Source organism: Camelina sativa, chromosome 11, assembly GCF_000633955.1.
Source record: "Camelina sativa cultivar DH55 chromosome 11, Cs, whole genome shotgun sequence".
NCBI classification, from domain to species: domain Eukaryota; kingdom Viridiplantae; phylum Streptophyta; class Magnoliopsida; order Brassicales; family Brassicaceae; genus Camelina; species Camelina sativa.
The window spans coordinates 25,830,847-25,838,089 of NC_025695.1; the positions used below are offsets into that span (position 1 = coordinate 25,830,847).

Sequence of the window (7,243 nt, forward strand, 5' to 3'; positions counted from 1 at the left end):
TCCGTCGCAATGTGTCCTCGCAAAAGGCTTGTTTTCTTGTAGTGAAATCTTCTTATCTGATGAAGTTGTTTAATTGTTAAGTTATTAATGGTGAATTTGTAGGTGGATGTTGATAGAAGAAGTTTGATTTCATATGAGTAGATCTTTATGCCTTCTTTGCCGGAGCTGCACCAAATCAGATCTATCTTAATTCAGGCTGAAGTCATTTGTTGGATATGGTCCGCTGCGAAATCTGGGAAAGAGAATGTTTGTTGATGATGGAGATAAAGGGAAAACGAAAAAGAGAGAACTTACAACATTTATTTTGTAGAGAGAAAGAAAGAAATAAATAACTGAAAAGAAAGAAAAAGATTAAACAAAAAAGAGACGACAAATAATTTTGTTTAGTGCCTTTGAGTTTGTTTGTAAAAATGTGATCGGCAATATAGTCACAAAATAATGAACAACTAGGATATATCCGGTGCTTAAAGCACGGATCAATATTTTTTTAAAAATTTATAATATAATAATAAAAATTATTGTTTTTTTTTTTAAAAAAAATATTTTGTTTGAGATAATATTTATTTTTAATTGTTATGTAAATCTATTAGTCTATTTGAATACTAATTATTTTAGAATATTATAGTATTTTATTTTTGACGTATTATTACAGTTTTATATTGTTTGTTTGTTGTATTTGTATCATTATTTTGTGAAATATAAAATAGTAATTTTAATGTTATAATTGTGAGCAAATAAAAATTATTAATTTATCATCTATATAAATTTAGTTTTACCAACCCGCCAATGTGGAAATTAAAACACACCTTTTTCATATATTGAGTAATATATCTTTGTTTTAAAAAATTTAAATCACAATATATGCAGAAAAAAATATGCATTTTATTAATTATAAGGATTATATGAAAATTATAAACAATTTGTAAATAAAATAAAATAAAGATGATAGGAGAATCATAATTTGAAATCTTAACAAAATCTTCGAATTTAGTTATTAAAAGTAATTGTATTGTATACTTGGATATACAATCTTAGTTTTTAAAATTCTGATTGGTTTATATATTTTTTTTAAAAATAATTAGTAATTCCGTCCATAATTTATTAGAGAGAGAAAATATTTTTTTAGATTTTTAGATTTTTTAATATTTAATCTGTGAATGTTTTTTATTTTTTTAATTAATTATATTTATTTAAATTAGTTAATTAAGCTTAATTTTTTTTCTAATGGCAATTGAATGTAATTTTTTACACATTTTAAGGTTAGTTTCATATTTGTACTTCCCAATTAATATAGTAGGATAGTAAATGGTGATAGAAAAATACTAATAGAAAAAAAGTATGTCAAATTGAAAGAATTATGTCACAAAGTAGATGTCAGTGCAAATCTCTCTCGTTATAAAAGTCAAGTGTTTTATTATGAAAATGAACATTTTTTTTTTGCTTTTTTCTGTTGTATTTAAAACAGAAAATTATTTTTAAGGGCAAACTGTAACACTAAAATAACAATACAAGTGATAGGTATAAAACTTACAACATTTAAAAGTTGAGTGAGGTATTAATCAACATTAGTTAATTAAATGAGGTATTTTTAAGTTTTTTTCCAAAAGAAAGAATAAACTATGTTTTTTGTTTTTTTACATTGAAACAATACCTTAACAAATTCACATTTTTATATTTTTGTTCAAGTCAATTGGACATCAAGTGTAAAAAATGACAAGTTGAGGGCAAAGAATCATTCAACACTTTGAACAGTTAATGTATATATATTTTTTTTTGAACAAACACGTGCTGTTGGAGTGTTGCTATTCATCTCCCTCCGGCCAATGCCCGATGTGTGTATATTTACAAAGGAAAGTGTTGGCTTTTGTCGTGGGAGTACAGAATCCGAAATGTACGTGTGCTTCCTCCTCTATTTTAATGTCTCCTGATTTTGCTTTCAATTTTAGAATTAACTAGAATTTGTATTCGAGCACATACGAAATTTTAATTTTAAACATTATTTATCATTATAAATTTTTGAGCTCAAATATAATCATTCAAATTTTTGAGTATAAATCTATATAAACACTAAACTTATTTCAGATATATAATATATATATATTGTTAACGATCATGTTTTCTTGACGAACAAATAAACTTACCTTAAAAATTCGCAGGAAGAATAAACATCACTATAATTATTTGCTATTTTAAGTATTGAAAGATAGTAATTACTATAATTATTATGTCAATAAGATAATAATTATTATGTTATTTTCTCTTTATGTATGATATATACAATAATTATTGATAGATAGTAACTACTATAATTTTTATGTATTATAATTATTGTCTCTTTAATTACTACCTTTCAATACTCATATTTGGATTAAAAGCATTTGATTCAATTTATGAAACATCAAATTTGTTATCCTTTTTTATCATGTTATTAACTAATATTTCACTTTCAGTTTTATTTTTCCTGTTTTAAACTTTTAAATAAAATTATATAAATTTTGTTTTATTCTACCATGAATTTAAAATTTACTTCTGAACGATATTAGTACCACTAATAAAAGTTTTACAGTATTGTTTTTTCTTATTTTAACATTTCTTTATTTTACATTATTAATTTTTATTTATTTATTTTAAATAAAAGATAATGTGACTTAATTGGATGCTTAGGTGGCAGAATGAGAAGAGAAAAAAATCTAACTTTATAAATATAGATAGATTCACATATTAATTTCAATCTTTTGATATTTTTGAAATTAATCACAAACTAATGTTAAACATTGAGGAAAAATATCGTCTGACATTTTTATTACTTGTTGACCAACAACACTTGCCATTCTAAACCTCAAGCGCATATGATTCATATATTCTTTTATAATTTTCAAATTATTATTATACCACCATAACCATAGTGTGTGGAGGTAGCACAATTGAATTAAGATAAATTTCTAACCATTTCAAACATCAAGTTCATCAATTATACGGACTAGTGCAACACCTATACTCATCTATAAATTGAGATCTATATATGTCTCATAAGTTTATCATCATGCATCTCTCCACAAAACCTAAACAAAAACCTTTCAACTAAATATATAACCATGAAGAATCTCTCATTTCTTGCTGTTCTATCGATCTTGGCTATAACACTTTCACTAACCAATGCTTCGGACCCAGGCTCTCTTCAGGACTTCTGCGTCGCCATCAACACCCCAGCAGATGGTGGTATGTACATGGTTACTCCCTAATCATTTTAACTGTATATTATTTTTTTATAAATTTAATTGATAGTTTGGAAAATGCATTACGTTTTCTTACACTCTTTTTATTTGCTTATAAAATGTTCAGTGTTTGTGAACGGAAAGTTCTGTAAGGACCCAAAGCTCGTCACTGAAGAGGACTTGTTCACGGGAGGGCTCCACACAGCAGGAACACCTAATGCAAAAACTGGGTATGCTGTGACACCCGTCAATGTTAACCAGATTCCAGGGTTAAACACCCTTGGAATCTCAATTGCGCGTATTGATTACGCAGTTAACGGACAGAACCCACCTCACACCCATCCACGCGCCTCGGAGATCTTGTATGTCGCACAAGGAACGCTTCTAGTAGGGCTTGTCACGTCAAACCCCGAAAACCGCCTCTTATCTAAAGTACTCACCCAGGGTGAAGTGTTTGTGTTTCCAGAGGGACTCGTTCATTTCCAATCAAACGTTGGGAAATATCCCGCGATTGCATTAGCTAGTTTAAGCAGCCAACACCCCGGTGCCATCACTATTGCCGACACCGTGTTTGGGTCTAACCCAGCAATAGACCCGAAAGTTCTTGCGAGGGCGTTCCAGTTGGATGCTAGGACTGTCATTGATCTACAGAATAAGTTCAAAAAATAATAACATTTTGCTTTTGAATTGATTTCATTTTTATGTACCTTCATCTAAATAAGGATCTTGTATTATCCGCTAATCATATTATGGGCATAATGTTCGTCATTGCGTTTGCCTTGATCAAATTATTAATGAATTAATATTTTTATGTTTTGAAAAGATAAATTCCTATTGACGACAAACCAAAAAAGAGAAAGACAGAAAAAATTGTATTCTAAATTTCATTTTGGAAATTCACGAGAAGGATTCTCTTTTGGGAAATCGGCACACATAACCAGAAAAAAACAATAATTAACTATCTAAGTATTCTAACCATATAAATATCATACACGCTATATAATCTACAATATATACAATTTTACTCTTATTCAATACTAGCTCCTTTACCTCTTATTAATTACCACTATCACCGCCAGACCACTTCCGCTGCCAGACCTCCGCCGCTAGACTACCTCTGCCGCCGGACTACCTCCGCCAGACTACCACCATCGCCAGACCACCATCGCCGGATCACCACCAGCCACCACTACTCTATCACTACCAAACTGTCCTTTAATTATTTTTCTATTGGCGAATGGTTATTCACCTAATTTTCTTTATTATATGATTATTTTCTACATAACTTTTTTTTATTTTAGTTATCACACAAATTCACCTTTCTGTTTTATGATGACGATTTTACTTAAACAAAATTACAGAAAAAGGTCCGGCCTACAAGAAAAGAAACCGAAGCAATGGGGTATCCAAAATTTTAGGACATTTTTTAGTAAACTTTTCTATAAAATTATTATATATGTCTAAATTCTAAAGGCTTTTACAAAAAATATGGGCTTTAATATAAGTGCAAATCATAGTTTTTGAGGTTAACTGTTAGTTTTGGTTTTGATTTTTTTTTTCTCAGTTTCTTTGTTAAAACTTAAAACTATTAGATAAATACTTTCATCAAATCTAATGCTTTGGCTTTGGTTGTAATTTTTTAGTAATATATAAAAATGCATGTTTTTGAGTTTTCATTACGGCACTCATAAATGCCGGAGGGGAGGAAAGTTTTGTCTATCACATGTTTTTTCTTAAACAGAATTACAAAGTAACGTATTCTGTGATGAATTACGAGCACTAAGTTATGTTATTAACGAGTCGTCGTACGACTTTCTTAATTACAAACTAGGAGATATCCCGTGCTTAAAATACGGGTCAACATTTAAAAAAAAACTATAATACAATAATAAAAATTATTGTTTTAATTTTTTAAAAAAGTTAATTTGAGATAATATTTATTTTTAATTGTTCTGTAAATCTATTAATTTATTTGAAAACTAATTATTTTAGAATATTATAGTATTTTATTTTTGACGTATTATTACAGTTTTATATTGTTTGTTTGTTGTATTTGCATCATTATTTTGTGAAATATAAAATAGTAGTTTTAATATTATAATTGTGAGCAAATAAAAATTATTAATTTATCATCTATATAAATTTAGTTTTACCAACCCGGCAATGTGGAAATTAAAACACATATTTTTCATACATTGAGTAATATATCTTCGTTTTAAAAAATTCAAATCACAACATATGCAGAAAAAAAAATATGCATTTTATTAATCATAAGTATTATATGAAAATTTCAAACAATTTATAAATAAGATAAAATAAAAATGATAGGAGAATCATAAGTTAAAATCTTAACAAAATCTTCGAATTTAGTTATTAAAATAATTGTAATGTATAATTGGATATAAAATATTAGTTTTTAAAATTCTGATTGGTTTATATATATATTTTTAAAAAATTAGTAATTTTGTCCATAATTTATTAGAGAGATAAAATATTTTTTTTTGATTTTTTAATATTTGATCTGTGAGTGTTTTTTCTTTTTTTAATTAATTATATTTATTTAAATTAATTAATTAAGCTTAATTAAGTTTTTCTAATGGCAATTGAATGTAAGTTTTTACACATTTTAAGATTAGTTTCATATTTGTACTTCCCAATTAATATAGTAGGATAAAAGTATATGAAATTCCTTTGTTAATTAGTTTATGAGGGTATGAACCAACCATCTAAAACCGACATGAAATACTTACTTTCCTATACAACGGACTAGGGGTGTCAAAATGGTTCCAAATTTATGGATCAACCCAAACCAAACCAATCCAAAAACTTATTGGATTGATAGTTTGAGTTTAATGGGTTAATGGATCAAAATGGTTTATGAGTTTAATGGATTGGGTTGAAATGGATTGAGATAAAATGGTTGATGGGATCGGTTAGTATGGCATTTTACCAAGTCAGGGAAGTATACGGTTAAATCAGGTTATAGATTAGCCAGAGAACTGATGACGGAAGTCGAATACGGACCAACATGTATGGCCCTCAGGGCCCAGGTGTGGAAGCTGGATGTTCCCCCAAAGGTCCAACATTTTTTCTGGCAGATTGCGTCGGGCACCCTCCCAGTGCTCGAACGACTTGCGTATAGGGGTATCCGGTGTGATACACTCTGCAAACGGTGTGGGGCTGCACCAGAAACTATCAATCATGCTCTCTTTGAGTGCCCTCGCTCGCTCGATGTTTGGGAGTTGTCCCTAGTTTCGTTAGTCCCCGATGGCTTTCCATTTGCTTCAATTTATGCAAATTTAGACTTTATTTTTTGGCGGGCAGCCTCTCAGTCGGGGGATTCGGATGTAGCTAATCGTCTTCCTTGGATACTTTGGACATTATGGAAAGATAGGAATAAAAAAGTTTTTCAGGGGTTACAGGCCGAGCCGACGGAAATTCTACACCAGGCGAATAATGATAAATTACTATGGGAAGAAGCAAAATCCTATTCGGATAGGTATTTGCATACTACGCCTCTGGTGGAGGATAGGGGAGCGTTTCCTCGATGTCAGATTGATGGTTCTTGGAAAGGGTCAGATGCTATGCAGGGTCTAGGATGGTGGTGTTGTAGTGATGATGATGCGACTCTCCTTTTGGGAGCACGGAGTCAGAGATGCGGTCCTACATCCTTACATGCAGAGCTACAAGCCTTGATTTGGGCTATGGAGTCACTCTTGGCGGCTGGAGTTGGATGTCAAAGCTTTGAGACAGACTGTGCAGAATTGGTGGCGATGGTGCAGACGCCTGACGATTGGCCATCTTTTTCGAACCTGTTAGAGGAGTTTCTTGTGCTCAGACCATGCTTTTCCTCGTTCTCCCTGATCAGGATCTCTAGAGAGCTCAATGTAAGGGCAGATTGTCTAGCCCGTTCTTCAAGATTGCTTTCCTCTGAAATTTCCTTTGTAAACTCTTTTCCTCCGGTTTGGGCAACCAATCTTGGAGTTATTTTTTAATTTGATTAATGTTTGGTTGAAAAAAAAAAAAAA

General features: G+C 30.2%; 1 pseudogene; it reads left to right on the forward strand.

The window, feature by feature from the left end:
* Positions 2,832-4,030, forward strand: LOC104724255 (annotated as a pseudogene).